Here is a 9,937-nt window from a genome sequence, read left to right as displayed (position 1 = left end):
CATTTTGCGTACTTGGAAGTCTCTTACTATGGAAGTCCCTCGTGAGATCATCTGAGACAACATTGATCTACACAACTGCCATTGATTCGTGTTGTCCCAGAGAGCCGGAACAGGAGTACCAGGGGCCTTCAGTCCTGGTGGGTCGGGTCTCATGTGCATGCCCCGCAAGCAAGCATCCCTGGAGTAGAGTGCATCTCTTCAGGAAGTCAGGAGTGCTTGTGAGGCTCAAAGACTGACTCGGGGGTTAGACAGGACCACTGAGATATTTGGGGATGGGGAACCTTACATTAAGAAAAAAAACCCTATAAGAAAATAGCCTGTGAAGAGAGAGATATAGATATATTTCTTTGTATAGCACATTCTATTTAAGTATTTACTTAGTAGTAAGTTTTATATATAATCTCTCTCTCTCTCTCTCTCTCTCTCTCTATATATATATATATATACACACACATATATATAAAAAATCTCAAATACCATATGTTCAAACTGTATGTTCACATGATTAATTGCACTGTTAAACAATAGAATACCATTTATTTAAATATTTTTGGATTTTTTTACATTTTCAAATATATTGATTTCAATTACAACACAGAATACAAAGTGTACAGTGCTCACTTTATTTTTTTATTACAAATATTTGCACTGTAAAATACAAAATAAATAGTATGTTTCAGTTCACCTAATATGAGTACTATAGTGCAATCTCTTTATCATGAAAGTTGAACTTACAAATGTAGAATTAAAAAATGTAGAAAAAAACAACTGCATTCAAAAATAAAACAATGTAAAACTTCAGAGCCTACAAGCCCACTCGGTCCTACTTCAGCCAATCACTCAGACAAACAAGTTTGTTTACATTTGCAGGAGATAATGCTGCCCGCTTCTTGTTTACAATGTCACCTGAAGGTGAGAACAGGTGTTCACATGGCACTGTTGTAACGAGGAGTGTCGCAAGATATTTACGTGCCAGATGCGCTGAAGAGACATATGTCCCTTCATGCTTCAACCACCACTCCAGAGGACGTGTTCATGCTGATGACGGGTTCTGCTCGGTAATGGTCCAAGGCAGAGTGGACCGATGCATGTTCATTTTCATCATCTGAGTCAGATGCCACCAGCAGAAGGATGGATTTTCTTTTTTTGTGGTTTGGGTTCTGTAGTTTCCGCATTGAAATGTTGCTCTTTTAAGACTTCTGAAAGCATTCTCCACACCTTGTCACTCTCAGACTTTGGAAGGCACTTCAGATTCTTAAACCTTGGGTCGAGTGCTGTAGCTATCTTCAGAAATCTCCCATTGGTACCTTATTTGCGTTTTGTCAAATCTGCAAAGACAGTGTTCATAAATCAAACGTGCTGGGACATCATCTGAGACTGCTATAACATGAAATATATGGCAGAATGCAAGTAAAACAGAACAGGAGACATACAATTCTTCCCCAAGAAGTTCAGTCACAAATTTAATTAACACACTATTTTTTTAATGAATGTCACCAGCATGGAAGCATGTCCTCCAGAATCATGGCTGAAGTATGAAGGGGCATACGAATGTTTAGCATATGTTTAGAATGTCACATAAATACCTTGCAATGCCAGCTACAAAAGTGCTATGCAAATGCCTGTTCTCACTTTCAGGTGACATTGTAAACAAGAAGTGGTCAGCATTATGTCCTGCAAATGTAAACAAACTTGTTTGTTTCAGAGTAACAGCCGTGTTAGTCTGTCTTTGCAAAAAGAAAAGGAGTACTTGTGGTACCTTAGAGACTAACCAATTTATTTGAGCATGAGCTTTCGTGAGCTACAGCTCACTTCATCGGATGCATCTGATGAAGTGAGCTGTAGCTCACGAAAGCTCATGCTCAAGTAAATTGGTTAAACTTGTTTGTCTTAGTGATTGGCTGAACAAGAAGTAGGACTGAGTGGACCTGTAGGCTCTAAAGTTTTACATTGTTTTATTTTTGAATGCAGTTATGTAACAAAATAATCTACATTTGTAAGTTACACTTTCACAATAGAGATTGCACTACAGTACTTGTATGAGCTGAATTGAAAAATATTATTTCTTTTGTTTATCATTTTTACACTGCAAATATTTGTAATAAAAACTAATATAAAGTGAGCACTGTACACTTTGTATTCTGTGTTGTAATAGAAATCAACATATTTGAAAATGTAGAAAAACATCAAAAATATTTAATATATTTCAATTGGTATTCTACTGTTTTACAGTGCAATTAATCACGATTAATTTTTTTAATCACAGTTAATTTTTTTGAGTTAATCGCATGAGTTAACTGCAATTCATCATCAGCCCTAATTCAAACTTATTTTTTTATGATTTACTTTCTTCATCCATTTAACAGTATTATAGGCCGGTGCAATCCAGTTCTGTTTGTTCTGGTTTAAATAAAACCTCTGTTATACTTTGTTGTTGTTTTTTGACAACCAGTTATAGTATCTCGGCTACGCTTAAATAATCTTTTTTCACTTTTTCCCCCCACCCCCATCAGCTCTCATCTGCCAGATAATTTATAGCACCACTTGAACTCCAATTGAGAAGTGTAATCATGAAGAAGACTGAGACAATCTGTTCCCAAAGGGAGAAGCTGATGACTCTGACAATTGCTTTGCACAAGGAGGAGATGTATAAACATGATGCTCCAGGTTTGTTTAGATGAGGGAAAGTGATGAGGAAACATCACATTACACTGAATTTATTCTCTAAATTCCTGTTCTTTTTGCGGATACGACTAACACGGCTGCTCCTCTGCAACCGGAATTTATTGGGGTGCAGTGTGCACATGTCACAGAGAACAGGGTCTTTTCCTGGGCTGCTCCGTCCAGTTAATTGAGAAGATGGAGTCTGGTCACACACACACACACACACACACACACACTTTATGTCATATCGACAACTATAACAGAGATCCTAAGACAGGCTCAACACACGCACACATTGACCTTACTCACAATCTTGCAAGTAAAGAGACTGTTAGCAAGAGGTGGAGCCCACCAGAAGGGAGGTCCTGATTCCATTTACACTGTCTCAGGGACCCAACGAACTGAGAAAAATGGGAACTGGGTATAGCAGAGTATGGTTTTATACCATATTTGATCCTTGACCCTGGTTATAACAAGATCCATAACTGTTTATGCGGCCTTTGTGGGTGTCCAGAATTAAGTGTCAAGCATTAATATTCATGATTTGCATCACTTATTTCTTAATAATTCCTATTGATCAATGCGGTCTAACTGCTTAGCTGCTGCATGGCAACTGAGTTGCTAATGCCCCCTCCCCTCCCACGCTCCCTTCTTGCAGAATTCTGTGGAGTGCTATCCCTGGTTGCGGTCACTCATTTGCTTCCAAAAATGAGCATGCAAAATATCTGACCTGGGATTATCTGCTTAGGCCTACCCTATTTTGCTAAATCCCAGCCTTTAGCGTAACTACTCCCACAAAGCCTTAAACTAATAGAATAGGCCCTTAACTGTAGCAAACTTAATAACCCATTCACTTATGTTCACCGATTTCCCCCCCACCCCAAGTTCCAAGTTAATGAGCGATGCACCCCTACCAATCTTACACTCCCATTTTACCCCTAGCAAGCATAAAATCACCCAGGAGACATGAGGCAAGTCATAAGATCAGGCCAAGGGTCAACCCCGTCCCCTATACATGGGCTGTGTCTTTACAGCAAGAATAATTGTGCTTTTACATCACAATAGCTAACTCGATCTAGCTAAGTCCAAGGAAAATCCTAGGGCAGAGGTCCTCAAACTGTGGTCCGCGAGCTCCATTCAGGTGGTCCGCGGATAGTTCCCTCTAAGGTGTGCACCTGGGCGGCCACACACAGGAGAATGAAGGGCCACCCACCTAATTAGTGGACAGGCGTAGCTCCACTAATTAGGTGCCTGGACCATGGAGAAGACACACACATAAGATGAGGTGGTGGCCTTGGGGAGAATAGGAGGGAGGTGGGAGGGGACAGTGGGGTGAGAAGGGGGGGAACTTGGGACGTGCAGGGCTGCAACGGCCAGAGAAAGAGGCGACTTTCCCCAGCTCCAGGGCTGCTGCTGCTGGGGAGAGACCCTCCGCCTTCCCAGCAATTTTCAAAAGTGGTCAGCAAAAAAAAAAAAAAAAGTTTGAGAACCTCTGGCCGAGGGGACATGAGGCCCAGGTAGATTTAGCTAGTTGAGGTCACCCCTCTCTCCCCCTTCTGGGGCTGATGGACACTTCTGGCAGATGGGACATACGCACACTTCCAAGACTGAAAGGGCAATGGAATTGATAGACAGGACCACAGGATTCAACCCAGAAAAGGGCAAACTGCAAAAGGCAAAAGCAGGCAACTTGACTAGGGAAGCTGAGAGAACATGGTGAAGCAAAGGGGCCAAATAGCTTAAAGGTCAATATGTGGGAATTAACAAAAGCCTTAGAGGACAGAAAAAAACAACAACAACAACAACAAAAAACCCCTCTTTTGCCAGCCCAAAATAGGGTTTTCACAATGTTTATCTCCTTTGCAGATTCTCTGATGATAAACAAGGGCCGAGCTCTGATGGAAGGTTTTCCCACACTCGGCGCATATATAGGGACCCTCGCTTGTATAGATCCTCTGATGTCTAATCAGGTTCGACCGCCGAGCGAAGGTTTTCCCGCACTGATAGCATTCGTAGGGTCTCTCGCCTGTGTGGATTCTCTGGTGCAAAATAAGGTTGGCGCGCCGAGTGAAGTGTTTCCCACACTCCTGGCGCTCGTAGAGTGTCTCTCCTGTGTGGGTTCTCCAATACGTAAGAAGGGCTGAGCTGTCACTGAAGCTTTTCCCGCACACGCCGCATTCGTAGCATCTCTCCCCGGTGTGGATTCTCTGATGCGTAACAAGGTGTGAGTTCCGAACAAAGGTTTTCCCGCACTCGCCGCATTCGTAGGGTCGCTCCCCAGTGTGGATTCTCTGATGTGTAGTAAGGCCAGAGCGGCAAGTGACGTGTTTCCCACACTCAGTGCATGTGTTGTTTCTCTCTCCTGTGGGGAGTCTCTGCTGGGCTGTGGCTTCCTTGAGGTCCTTGTGAATTCCCTGACAATTAATGGATTTATCCACTTTTTCCCCTGGCTGGTTTCCCTCCAGCCTCTCTGGCCTGCTCTGACTCTCACCGGCTTTTCCCTGCTCATGGCTCCCGGACAAATTCCCTCAGGGTCTTTGCAATAATGCCCCATGCGCTTCCACTTGCTCAGCATCTTCCTGCTGAGGATTCTGCTCCTTGTTCTCACTCACCAGCTGGATAGAGGGAGAAACCTCAGAAACAGGGCTGGAAAAAGGGTGAGCAAACCAAACTAAATATCAGAAAGATGGGGAAAATAAATCAGGTACTGAATTCCCCCAAACTCTTCCCCATAGGGGAGAGTAGGAGGGATCAATTCTCCCTTCACATCCCATCCAAACACTCAGGGGAAGGGAGATCAGGGAGAGCTCTATTGCCAGGTGTCAGTCAGGGTGGGCAGGAAGCCATGAGTGGTAGCTGCCCTGAAGATAAGACACCTGCTGGGGACAATCCTGATCTCAGAGAACGCACAATGTCTTTGTAGGGAATCCCAGCTGTTTCCTTCAGGCACTGACCATGTTGGTTTAATGATCCCTCACCTGCACAGACACCTCTTAGGATCTTTCGTTCCTCTAAACCCTGGAGATCCAGGACCCACGGCTCCTCCCCTCGTTCCAGCTGGGAGATCACATCAGGTTTGGAAACTGAAAACCCTGCTGAGGGGAAAGAAAACAAGGAAGACCAGGTGAATTCATAGGCCATTTGTTATAAAAATAACTTTCTATTACTTTAACCCCAGCCCATTTTACAGCAGTACAATCCCACAGCCAGCTCCCCAGGTACTCAAAAGTGTAGGACGCTCTGCATATGAGGCATTTAACTATCCCCATCTCTGCTGGGAACACACACAGCCAGACACTTCTCAGCAAAGGGGCTCGTAAAACACAGAGACATAAACTCCATGTCCCAGAAAGTAAAGACTCCAGCCAGAGGGCAAGTGACCCTGGATCTGCTTCTAATGCCAGAGAGAAACAAAGGTTTCAGAGTAACAGCCGTGTTAGTCTGTATCCGCAAAAAGAAAAGGAGGACTTGTGGCACCTTAGAGACTAACCAATTTATTAGAGCATAAGCTTTCGTGAGCTACAGCTCACTTCCTCAGATGCATATCGTGGAAACTGCAGCAGGCTTTATATATACACAGAGAATATGAAACAATACCTATTCCCACCCCACTGTCCTGCTGGTAATAGCTTATCTAAAGTGATTTCCAGCACAAATCCAGGTTTTCTCACCCTCCACCCCCCCACACAAATTCACTCTCCTGCTGGTGATAGCCCATCCAAAGTGACAACTCTTTACACAATGTGCATGACAATCAAGCTGGGCTATTTCCTGCATAAATCCAGGTTCTCACATCCCCCCCACCCCCATACACACACAAACTCACTCTCCTGCTGGTAATAGCTCATCCAAACTGACCACTCTTCAAGTTAAAATCCAAGTTAAACCAGAACATCTGGGGGGGGGGGTAGGAAAAAACAAGAGGAAACAGGCTACCTTGCATAATGACTTAGCCACTCCAAGTCTCTATTTAAGCCTAAATTAATAGTATCCAATTTGCAAATGAATTCCAATTCAGCAGTTTCTCGCTGGAGTCTGGATTTGAAGTTTTTTTTGTTTTAAGATAGCGACCTTCATGTCTGTGATCGCGTGACCAGAGAGATTGAAGTGTTCTCCGACTGGTTTATGAATGTTATAATTCTTGACATCTGATTTGTGTCCATTTATTCTTTTACGTAGAGACTGTCCAGTTTGACCAATGTACATGGCAGAGGGGCATTGCTGGCACATGATGGCATATATCACATTGGTGGATGTGCAGGTGAACGAGCCTCTGATAGTGTGGCTGATGTTATTAGGCCCTGTGATGGTGTCCCCTGAATAGATATGTGGGCACAGTTGGCAACGGGCTTTGTTGCAAGGATAAGTTCCTGGGTTAGTGGTTCTGTTGTGTGGTATGTGGTTGTTGGTGAGTATTTGCTTCAGGTTGCGGGGCTGTCTGTAGGCAAGGACTGGCCTGTCTCCCAAGATTTGTGAGAGTGTTGGGTCATCCTTTAGGATAGGTTGTAGATCCTTAATAATGCGTTGGAGGGGTTTTAGTTGGGGGCTGAAGGTGACGGCTAGTGGCGTTCTGTTATTTTCTTTGTTAGGCCTGTCCTGTAGTAGGTAACTTCTGGGAACTCTTCTGGCTCTATCAATCTGTTTCTTTACTTCTGCAGGTGGGTATTGTAGTTGTAAGAAAGCTTGACAGAGATCTTGTAGGTGTTTGTCTCTGTCTGAGGGGTTGGAGCAAATGCGGTTGTATCGCAGAGCTTGGCTGTAGACGATGGATCGTGTGGTGTGGTCAGGGTGAAAGCTGGAGGCATGCAGGTAGGAATAGCGGTCAGTAGGTTTCCGGTATAGGGTGGTGTTTATGTGACCATTGTTTATTAGCACTGTAGTGTCCAGGAAGTGGATCTCTTGTGTGGACTGGACCAGGCTGAGGTTGGTGGTGGGATGGAAATTGTTGAAATCATGGTGGAATTCCTCAAGGGCTTCTTTTCCATGGGTCCAGATGATGAAGATGTCATCAATATAGCGCAAGTAGAGTAGGGGCTTTAGGGGACGAGAGCTGAGGAAGCGTTGTTCTAAATCCGCCATAAAAATGTTGGCATACTGTGGGGCCATGCGGGTACCCATAGCAGTGCCGCTGATCTGAAGGTATACATTGTCCCCAAATGTGAAGTAGTTATGGGTAAGGACAAAGTCACAAAGTTCAGCCACCAGGTTAGCCGTGACATTATCGGGGATAGTGTTCTTGACGGCTTGTAGTCCATCTTTGTGTGGAATGTTGGTGTAGAGGGCTTCTACATCCATAGTGGCCAGGATGGTGTTATCAGGAAGATCACCGATGGATTGTAGTTTCCTCAGGAAGTCAGTGGTGTCTCGAAGGTAGCTGGGAGTGCTGGTAGCGTAGGGCCTGAGGAGGGAGTCTACATAGCCAGACAATACTGCTGTCAGGGTGCCAACGCCTGAGATGATGGGGCGCCCAGGATTTCCAGGTTTATGGATCTTGGGTAGTAGATAGAATATCCCAGGTCGGGGTTCCAGGGGTGTGTCTGTGCGGATTTGATCTTGTGCTTTTTCAGGAAGTTTCTTGAGCAAATGCTGTAGTTGCTTTTGGTAACTCTCAGTGGGATCAGAGGGTAATGGCTTGTAGAAACTCGTGTTGGAGAGCTGCCGAGCAGCCTCTTGTTCATATTCCGACCTATTCATGACGACAACAGCACCTCCTTTGTCAGCCTTTTTGATTATGATGTCAGAGTTGTTTCTGAGGCTGTGGATGGCATTGCATTCCGCATGGCTGAGGTTATGGGGCAAGTGATGCTGCTTTTCCATAATTTCAGCCCGTGCACATCGGCGGAAGCACTCTATGTAGAAGTCCAGTCTGCTGTTTCGACCTTCAGGAGGAGTCCACCTAGAATCCCTCTTTCTGTAGTGTTGGTAGGGAGACCTCTGTGGATTAGTATGCTGTTCTGATGTAGAAGCCCTCTACACCAACATTCCACACAAAGATGGACTACAAGCCGTCAAGAACACTATCCCCGATAATGTCACGGCTAACCTGGTGGCTGAACTTTGTGACTTTGTCCTTACCCATAACTACTTCACATTTGGGGACAATGTATACCTTCAGATCAGCGGCACTGCTATGGGTACCCGCATGGCCCCACAGTATGCCAACATTTTTATGGCTGATTTAGAACAACGCTTCCTCAGCTCTCGTCCCCTAAAGCCCCTACTCTACTTGCGCTATATTGATGACATCTTCATCATCTGGACCCATGGAAAAGAAGCCCTTGAGGAATTCCACCATGATTTCAACAATTTCCATCCCACCACCAACCTCAGCCTGGTCCAGTCCACACAAGAGATCCACTTCCTGGACACTACAGTGCTAATAAACAATGGTCACATAAACACCACCCTATACCGGAAACCTACTGACCGCTATTCCTACCTGCATGCCTCCAGCTTTCACCCTGACCACACCACACGATCCATCGTCTACAGCCAAGCTCTGCGATACAACCGCATTTGCTCCAACCCCTCAGACAGAGACAAACACCTACAAGATCTCTGTCAAGCTTTCTTACAACTACAATACCCACCTGCAGAAGTAAAGAAACAGATTGATAGAGCCAGAAGAGTTCCCAGAAGTTACCTACTACAGGACAGGCCTAACAAAGAAAATAACAGAACGCCACTAGCCGTCACCTTCAGCCCCCAACTAAAACCCCTCCAACGCATTATTAAGGATCTACAACCTATCCTAAAGGATGACCCAACACTCTCACAAATCTTGGGAGACAGGCCAGTCCTTGCCTACAGACAGCCCCGCAACCTGAAGCAAATACTCACCAACAACCACATACCACACAACAGAACCACTAACCCAGGAACTTATCCTTGCAACAAAGCCCGTTGCCAACTGTGCCCACATATCTATTCAGGGGACACCATCACAGGGCCTAATAACATCAGCCACACTATCAGAGGCTCGTTCACCTGCACATCCACCAATGTGATATATGCCATCATGTGCCAGCAATGCCCCTCTGCCATGTACATTGGTCAAACTGGACAGTCTCTACGTAAAAGAATAAATGGACACAAATCAGATGTCAAGAATTATAACATTCATAAACCAGTCGGAGAACACTTCAATCTCTCTGGTCACGCGATCACAGACATGAAGGTCGCTATCTTAAAACAAAAAAAACTTCAAATCCAGACTCCAGCGAGAAACTGCTGAATTGGAATTCATTTGCAAATTGGATACTATTAATTTAGG

The 9,937-nt window shown here is 44.7% G+C and overlaps 1 pseudogene; it reads right to left on the bottom strand.

The window, feature by feature from the left end:
* Positions 1–4,191: 4,191 nt before the first annotated feature.
* LOC140904146 (uncharacterized) lies at positions 4,192–5,805 on the bottom strand (annotated as a pseudogene).
* Between the last annotated feature and the right edge of the window lie 4,132 nt (positions 5,806–9,937).

The sequence above is a fragment of the Lepidochelys kempii genome, chromosome 28, assembly GCF_965140285.1.
Source record: "Lepidochelys kempii isolate rLepKem1 chromosome 28, rLepKem1.hap1, whole genome shotgun sequence".
NCBI classification, from domain to species: Eukaryota; Metazoa; Chordata; order Testudines; family Cheloniidae; genus Lepidochelys; species Lepidochelys kempii.
The sequence above is the reverse complement of the archived record's forward strand: the minus strand, read 5'-3'. Positions and strand labels throughout refer to the sequence as shown.